Consider the following 9,880-nt stretch of genomic DNA (forward strand, 5'->3'; position numbering starts at 1 on the left):
GTTGCAGTTTGTTTGTGTTTGGTCTGAGGTCTCAGGGCCCGGCGAGCTCAGTGACAGATACGTGGAGCTCTTTAACGCGCCTCCGCCTCTGAGAGATATATGGATCTCTGTTAGGTTTGGTGTCCCGTGAATTCCAGCTGTGTGTCCTGAGCTGCCTGCCCCATCAATTTATCAACACCAGCAACTGACCATTTCATACAAGCAGTTTCTTCCAAGTGTGCTGGAGCAGTGTGTATGTCTCTGTATGTGTGTGTAGAGCCTCACCGTCTGAAGCCGGGGCCGACGCCTACACCATCTGCATACACACTCACTTCTTGACCTCTGTGCAGTGTGTAAGCCACATCACCCCTGAGTTTGCATCAAGTAGAGATTACACAACACATTACAGCTAAATGACGACTTCATTCAAATCAGACTGATGCACGTGTCACAACATGTGCAAATTCCAGATGCAAAATCATGCTTTAGTTCTGGACACCTAGCAGGAAATTTCCAAAGCTTCACAATTTATTAAAATAATAATTTGTACTTTTAATGCAATGCAAACCTACACAGCAAAATTGCACCACCTGTGTCAAAATGGGTTATGAATATTCTAAAATGTATATGTGTATATATAAAAGTGATGAGCTGATTTCTTTAATTAAAGGGTATATTTTCAGAAAAAGAGGGAATCTTCAGGAAGAATATACATTTTCATGAAGTCTTCGAAAATGCTGCGACAATACTCTGTTTAAACTACACACTACAGGGTCAAACTCTGTACATCTGTTACTGTGTCCATGCATGATAAAGAAGAGCTGGAAACTACATAGGTGGATGCTTTGTGCAGAGAATTGCATAAACTGGGGTAAGAAATATGTGTATTTTTATTTAGACTGAGCTTGTGGTGGCAATCACATATTTACATATTACATTTTTTAGACTCAGCTTTCAGTGAGACAGGAAACTAAAAGCCCTGAAGTGGGAAACTGCACAGCTAATTACGGAACAGATTCAATCTTGGCAGAATGGCAATACATATTGAAAATATTTAAAATTTTCCTGACAGATATTTATTGTATAGCAGTAATATGTTCGGTAAATATCTTAAAAGCCTGAGTTTCTTGTAGGGCAGGACAGTTTACTGTCATCTGCTAAAGAGAAGAGTGATTATTTAAAGAAAGGGAAAAGAAATGACATTTATTAAGAGCCCCGCTGATGATTCTGGTAAATATGTGCATTTTCCAGACAGTCAGTGTCAGTGATAAACTGATGAAGCAACACATCATTTGTTTCACTGGGCCACAAGTCAGCAAATTCTTTACCACCGTGCTTTTGTAATCTTCAAAAGCCCCCCCCACATCATTTGTTTCAAAGCAACTAAAAGCCAGTGATGGCAGGGTTTGATTTTTAGCCCATTTTCCAGATTAGAATCCAAACCAATAAAGCAGAGTCTATATGCTCTGTTTTTTCCTAAATTATTTATTAAAATTAAGGCCTTAAACCTTATCCCATCTGCTTAATTTGCTGCAATTTTCTCTGAATTAATGGTTAATGTCATGGTCAACCATTTTAGGTCCCATTTGTGTTACAGCTCACAGCAGTAGACGTCACTAATTCTCTCAAACCGTCCTAATTTATTCATTAAATTGTCCAATTCTGCTACAAGGGTGCGGTGGCTGTAAAGAGATTAATAATGAAAAGACGATAAATTATTTATACATGTTGGAACCAGGGCTAAACAAATGTCTCAGTACAGCCTAATGATGTTTTATTGCTCAGTGGGAGGCCAAAAGTTTGGGTTTTGTTATTTGTTTTTTCCTTCATGGTTGTATGATTGTTAATGTTACCAAAGGTAGAAGAAGTTGATCTCAAAAGATTTAAAACAATTAAATTTTTTCAGTGCACAAACTTTAAATGGATGTGATTAGAATCCAGAGGGAAAACATATTTTTATATATATATTTAAATATATATATATATTTATTTATTTTTTTATTTTTTTTAAATAAGTAAAATAAAGCAATACTGATCAATCAATTATAAAAATTTAAAAGAGTATACATGAAACAAACTTTTCAGGCTTAGAGTATTTTAATGTCCTTTGTCAGGTGTCTGCGTTTTGAATTGATGCTATTTAATATCCATATTAGTATATTAATACAGCCAGTGCAGTGATGATTTGTCAAGTTGCTCTTTAACTACAGCTGGGAGTCAATGAGGTTAATCATTTCTCCACTGGCTCCTCCAACAGGGGAATCTCTCTTCATTAGGCCCTTCATCTATCTGTCACGAGGGGAAAAAAAGCCTCCAGATTCTCTGAGATTGGCCGACAGTTTCTCAGCCTCTCCCTCTGCTTACACTCAAAACAATCATCAGAGAAGATAAATATGCACAGTGAATGCACAGCTATCGTAAAATTGCCTCTATTCCAGGAACGGCCACCCTGATCCGTTCCACTCTATCATCCCAACAATTGACAGGGGAGCTTCGGTCCGGTGCTTGTGGACAAACCGCGGGCTGGAAGCCTTGACACAACCGGCTTCATGTTCTTGTGTCTTCCTGGATGCTGTGGGGCCGCAGCTGCTCGTCAGGGCTCCTTGAGCCTCTTTTTCTGTCAGTATCGGCAGCTGAAACTAAATAAAGATGTTTACTGACAGCCTAATGAACGGATGGGCCCTGGTGATTTAACCTTGATGAATGGTCCGCCCAGGTGTTTTCAATAACGACAATAAGCACTGCAAGCCGCAGGCCCACTGATACTGGTATAATGCATTATTAGGCCATTAGAGGCAGGCCAAGAGAGACCACTTATGCACTGGCCTATCAATAATGCGGTGTCCCAGTCCACATTTGGGCCCAGGGAATTAGTCATACTGATATTCTATTTAATAAAAAAATCACAAGACGACGCATAAAGAATCTCATTACATTTTAACAGGGTTACAGTAACCCAGGAGGACTGCGAGTTTAATTTTCATAAGAGCATCCATTCCTCAATTATGTCAAGCAGAGAAAATGTAAATGGCAAATGGAATGCTAACAATATCTAACCAGCAGCGCATTGGCAGGAGAAGAGAGCGAGGGAGCTGCAGCTCTGTGTGTGCGTGTTTGTGCACGCATAGTCTCTGAGCATGCAGAAAACAAGAGAGAGAAGCTCACAATTTGCCAGTAGTGTGTGTTAACCCACTCCCACCCAGCAAAACACTCAGAGCAGCAGAGAGATGCGAGACGCCTGCAGTGAACAGGACTTCAGCTGGATGTCTATCCAACTGTGACCGTGAAAACTATTTAGAGATCAGACTAAAGCCATTACTTTTCTTATTTCTTAAAGGTTATCCTGATGTCTGAGTCATCATTAATGATAGAAGGTAACTCGTACCCTAAACTTAACCGTATGTTTTGGAGAAAAACAAATGCTTCAAAGAGTTAAAGAATATATTTGTCTTTTTATTCATACAGGTGATGACTCGGTGATTATAATGACACATGGTAAATTTTTCCATGTACAGATAATGATGCTGTAAATAATCGAATCTTTCCACTTGTATGAATTGTGTGAATACAGTCATTGGATCATTTGTGAAAATTCATAGATATTTGTCCAGAACAGCCAACCTATGGAAAAACAATACCTGGCAACAGGTTCCAATTAGCATATTTTTATAAATGTATCATGAAGTCTATAAAAAATCTATTAAAAAGATAGTTGGGATCATACACAGAGGACAGTAAGTTTGTCCTCTGTGCAGACCGGGGCGGCTCCAGAATTTTTCCATAGTTGTGGCCACATAGGCCCACTAAAAATATTGGGGTGGCATACCAAAAACAGAATTTTCAGTTTTATTACGCTGCTATACAGGTTACTTGTGGAAAAATGTGGTGAAAGAGAGAGAAAGAAAAGCATTATATGCCTAATTAATTTCCTGCTATTAAATTTGATATCACCAAAAATAGTTACATATGAAAACCAAATAAGATTTTGAAATCCATAATAATCTGTTTTAAGCAGGATGAAAAAAAAGTTAATGTTTCAGCTCATTGAAGGGTGTCTTCCTCCAATGTTCCACCAGGACAAGTCACTTTGTGGGGTAGAACTAACTTGTTAACGTGTAAAAGTTTTTTCATTGCTGCCATGAAAAAGTAATCCATTACTTTATGTACACTGATACCTACTGTGAAAGGAAATTTCGTACTTTGACATTAACATCCCTTTGCAAATGTTGGTTATATTCTCCAGAGAGTCTTTTTACATTTACCTCTGAATGAACTGAGTTGAGCTCATTTCAGAACGGGTTGATTTTGATAGCATCCTTCACCTAACCAGCAGCAAGCTTGTTAATTTCCTTCAGAGTGACATCAGCTGAACACAAAGCTCTTTTTCAGAGCTATATCACTGACTTCATTTTTCCTCCTTAGTGAGCCACCAACAGGTGCTAAGTTTGCAGCTGTCCTTGACCTTGCAATATCCTTTCACGAATTCCAAACAATCCAAATACAGCCAAACAACAATGGCTGTAGCTAATCACTGGAATGGATGTGCTAATGATTTTTCATTTTGTTTTGTTTGGTGGCAACAAAAGGAACAGTGAGATAAGGTTAACATTTCAACAGAAAAAAGGATTGCTTATTTTTAAAAATACATAAATATCCAATTAAATTGTAAAACTAATGTCTTTGTTTACGCCTTACAACAAAAATGTGAGTACCATAACAACTTACCTTGCAACCTGTTACCCCAATACTGCATCTAATTCATCTCAAAGAAGGATTTCATGTCATAAATTTTGATGGATCGTGTCAAATGCCATGAGTCCAAAGACATGTTTTTGTTTGCAGCTAAAGCCAAGAGCATCATCTTAGCAAACCTGAAGTCATGAAAAACTCAGAATGCAAATGCACTTTTTTAAGACAGTCAAACTTAAATGAAAACTAATTTGGGTACCAAATGGTTGCTAACAGACAGCCACACAACATCCAACAACGAGTTTGATCTTGGGCACATTTTTCTTACTCGTTAGTCATTCTCTATTGAGAATGTTTACTTAAATTTATTGTTTTAGATCTAATATTTAGTAAAATGTTAGACTCTCCCTACTAAAAAGTCCAACAAGGGCAGTCAGGCATCAGCAGTGTTATGTTTCCATAATTGGAACAATTTAAATTTTCAACTTTTCAACACTAGATGTTTGATGAGTTCTATATATTAACTGGAGAAAGTACTAGGTAATGTGGTTCACCCGATTTTTATTTTTTATATATATGCTAAGCTAAGCTTCTTAAAGTACCCTTCATAAGATATATTAGACTACTATTGGTCGTCTTACTCTTGCATAAAATTAAATACAAAGTTTAAAAAAATGTAAACAAAAAGAAAAATTTAAATATTTTATTATTCTTTAAAAGTCATGTTCAATATGACTTAATGATCAGGCAGTCATTTTCGCCAACCATACTGAGTTTGTTACAACCCATCTATGCTTTTGCATTGTAGAACAGGACATTTTGATCACCTCACATCATAGATTTTTTTAAAAACTCCAAAGATCAGCGTTGATAGGTGTCACTCTGCACTTTGGCACCCAATTTCTCTCATACCTATAAGCCACACACTGTCAGTAGCAGTATTGGCATGTAGCTATCAGCGCCTGGGAGGCTGAAATCGAGGGCCCCCGCAATAATAAACTGCTAATTGAAGAACCGCAGTGAGCAGAGAGGTGTTAGCAGGGAGCCCCGCCGCTGAAAGATCACCGCAGCACGCCAGCCAGCTGAGGTGCTGAAAGAGCCTATTACACCTCGTCTCTCTACCTGGACCTTGTGTTAATGAAAACTTACAGTTACATTGGCTCTGCCTGTAAGACACATGCACTATATTTACCTGATCTAACTTGCTGTACAAGAATATAGACTGCAGATTGGTAGGGAGGCACTGTGGGAGTGTTTGTCTATACAACCCAGTAAAGATCTTTTTATTTATGTCCTGCAGATCTCACACTAACTGAAAATATGCGCCAAGTTTGCTTTGGCTTACTTACTTTTGAAAATATCTGACCAGTTTCTTATGGCCGCAGTGAGGTGATTTAGCAATTTGGGTGGCTTTTTTAAGTAAAGTTGGTTCAAAGATACAGATAATGTTTATCTGTGAAGTTATTACATAAACAATCATGAGTTACCAAGATTTGCTCTTTTTTGTCTTGGGTTGCTATTGGGAAGGACAATGTGTAGTTCAGGTATTTATATTAAGAGGCTCTTTTGCAGCCTTTGTAGTTACAATGTTATTACTGCCATCACGTCTACAGTAGGAGGAGACTGTGGTGGATGGTTCAGCAAAACATTGGACTTTAACATGGTAGAAGTGGCATTTCCTACATTAGTGTGTGTGGTATTTCCCCCCTGAACCAAACCAAGTGATTTTTGTATGTAGACCTAACTATACACAACTTCCATTCCTGTACAATATAAATATTTTTTCAACACTGATTTTTTATACAGATTATTGGTCCTTCGTCAGACCATCAAAGAACTGATGAAGAACCAGCTACTTCAAAAGTTAGTAGCAAGTAAACTGAAAGGCTGATTGCAGCTTAACAAAAGGTCAATACAGGCCAGTGATTATTAAAATAGTATTCCCTTAAGGTCTCACTAGTAAATCCCTGCTAACAAGCTAATAGAAAAAAATCATTGCTTTGGCTTTTAGTGTCTTTAGAAACCATCACCTCTGCATCTTCTCTGTGCCTCTGTCCCCATCGGCCTCCATCTCACCCCCTCTGAGATCTCACTAAGGGGCCCATGGAGAACCAGCCCTTATGCAGTGCGCATGAAGCCATGCAGAACACTCATAATCTTTTAATACTCGCACAGGCAGGAAAGATTAAACTGTCAGAGTGTTGACAAGTGACAGAAGAAATTTTACGAGTGTGTAAGTCGCAGCAGTGGACTCACACACATGCGTTTGCACATTGTGTGCTGGGTCTACTCCCCCCTCTTTCCTAATGGTCAGCAACTCTTCACCTCAATTAAAGCAATTGGCTTTCCAGATTGCTTCCTCAATACTTGATCAGGTACATGTGTAGCAGTAAGAGGCTTAGTCAAAAATCGCTGCGGTAATGGGAAGGACGGAGGACTGAACAAGGAGGGAGGACAGAGAAAGAGAAATAAACATAGACACTAACCACATCTGGTGAAAGAGCTTCAGGAATTTGGATGTTTCATTTTTTTCACCCTCTGTTGCATTTGTGTTTTATCTTCTGTAATCACATGAATACTCTGAAAACCAAGTTATGTATCTTACAGTACTTGTCCAGCTGCTGCAAAACACATTGTGCTACTGCATCTCTTATTAGGCAGAGTTTGATTTTACTTTTATATCCTATTTTTATTGTGGCTTTCTTCAGTTTTTATTATTATTGTTTTGAAATGTAAACATAACAGAACAATATTCCACATGATTTTTTTGCTCCATTTAAAGATTTTACATTAAAAAATGTAGCCAATAAAATATACTACGTACAATATACCTTATACTACATATATGTTTACATATACATACATATATATGATAATGCTGCTTTATTTGAAAGTGTTTGTGGCTGTGATATGTGGCTAGTTTTACAGTAATATAAATAGACTTTATTTCTTCTTGATCCCTCGACATGACGTTTTCTCAGTGTTACATTTTGGTGTGGCTTTCTTTTTTCCCCCTTATGTGTTTGGCACACTGTCCCTCACGGCTAACTGGTCCATTATCCCGAAGGTCCCAGCTGGGTGACTCTGGAGGCTTGTGTTGATTGTGGCAAGATGAATTTGTGTCTGTGTGTTGGGAGGCTGACATGGAGGGAGAGCAGGGCCCCTCTGGCATTGTGTAGGGTCTGAAAAGAGGTCACTGATTTGGGCTAATTATATTACATCGACCCTACTCAGGGCTCCTTAGGTCTACTTTCATATGTGTGTGTGCATATATTTGTGTATGTGAATTTCAACATCCATGTTTGTGAGGATTGGTTTTAGGCACCCATGTACAGACTTTATTTAAAATACAAATTTAAAGGACCTGGTTTGATACACGACTGATCAAACTTTCAAAATATCATGTAGAGGCGCTATTCATAACTCTGACCATCAAACAAGGTGCAAACGCATATTTCTGAGCCAATATTAACAGTTCCAACTTGGTAGCTAAAGCAATTCACCCATGTGTATTCCTCATTGCTACAGATAATCCTCTGTGTGTTGGCCTGCTGACTGTGTCGCTGCTTTGCTTCATTTGTCTGCACAGCCAGTGTGCAGCAAAGCCCGTCATATGACTGCATGCTCTGCACATTGGCCTAATCATATGGAAGAGATGATCACAGAGCAGGAAATCACAGCACAGGGCCAAAGGAAACAATCTTTCTGCACTGACTTAAGCCAATCACGTCCTCTCTCTCAACCCGCTGCTTGGCCTCTTGCTTGGTCTCTCTCTCTCAGCCTGTTTAACTTTGCTTTGTATTGATTGCTGTTTCCAGATTTGGAAATTTGATTTGTTATTCTGTAGAGATTTTAACATAATTTCTGAAATTTATTTGCTGATTTATGTCTGCTTTGGTATGTTTGCATGAACAACACACAAGTATTGTTCACATTCATATTCATTGTATTGATTGTGTAAATAGTTAGCAGGAAAAATGCAAAGCATACAGTAAATTTTTAAAAACCTTTGCACAGTATATTTTGCTAAGAGGTGCAGCAACATGCAAAACCTGAAACACATATCAAACCACATAAGATAAGACGGAAGCAGAATTTGTACAATTCTAACCTGCTTGAAAGTCCGTATATTTAATCTTCATCACAACCTGAACTCAGATTTCAAGGCTTTTCTCTGGATGTTAGCTGTATTTTTCTTCATTTTCTGTTAAGATGGCCCCTACACGGCTTCAGTATTGTTCTATAAAGTTCCAGGTTCTGGGGAGGCCAGTCCATGACATAGAGTTGTGTTGTGGCATGCTGACAAATGAAATTGTTATCAATCTGATGCTTTTTTGAGTTGTGGAAATGGAAGTATTACCACATGGTGGGTCAAAATCTGATAGTATTTTTCTGTATTTATAATTCCTGTTTCAGTTTTGACAAAATCTCCAACACAACTGGCTGAAATGGAGACACGAACCATGAAAAGCCTCCCGTTTGTTTTACAGATAGCTGTAGATGTTACAGGCCTTCAACGGAGTCTCTTCCTCATCAGAATTTCACATCATTCTTTACTGTTCATTTACACATACATTCCTCTTTCCCCCAAAAGTTTTGTTTCTCTTGTGATAAAAAGCATCACATCTTATCCAGTTCTCATTTTAAACCCACTTAGCTTTTTTTCATGTATAAGTCTACAAAATCAGTCTCCTTATTTACAATAAATCTGTGACTAACTGCTGTCCTGCTTCAAAAATATTTTTGTGCAGTAGCATCAATGCTGCTATTAACCTGCTTATTATTAACATTGTAAACTCTCTTAATGCCTTAACATGTTCACCAATACATCAAATATGCAAACATTACACAAATATATTCTGCCCAGAAATCAGTATAGACTAGACTATTTGCATATAGAAACATAGTAAGTAAGGTTATGTTACTCAATTGTAAAATTTCCAGTAACTTTAGAATAAAAGAGGTGTTCCCCAGAGCTACATAATGAAGCACATGCACTAAGGCCTGCCATCTAATTGCACTACAGGTGGAATAGCAGCTCCCATTACAACAGGTGGAAAAGTTCAGTTTTCTCTCAGTCTGTGAAAATAGACTTTCTTACAACATTCGCATTCTTCAAACTAAGACAAAGAATGGTTTAATGTCCTTATATGTGCATTACAGTTAACTCAGACTACTAACCTGTTGTATACATCTCCATAACTCCAATAAA

The sequence above is a fragment of the Aulonocara stuartgranti genome, assembly GCF_965226115.1.
Source record: "Aulonocara stuartgranti genome assembly, chromosome: 11".
NCBI classification, from domain to species: domain Eukaryota; kingdom Metazoa; phylum Chordata; class Actinopteri; order Cichliformes; family Cichlidae; genus Aulonocara; species Aulonocara stuartgranti.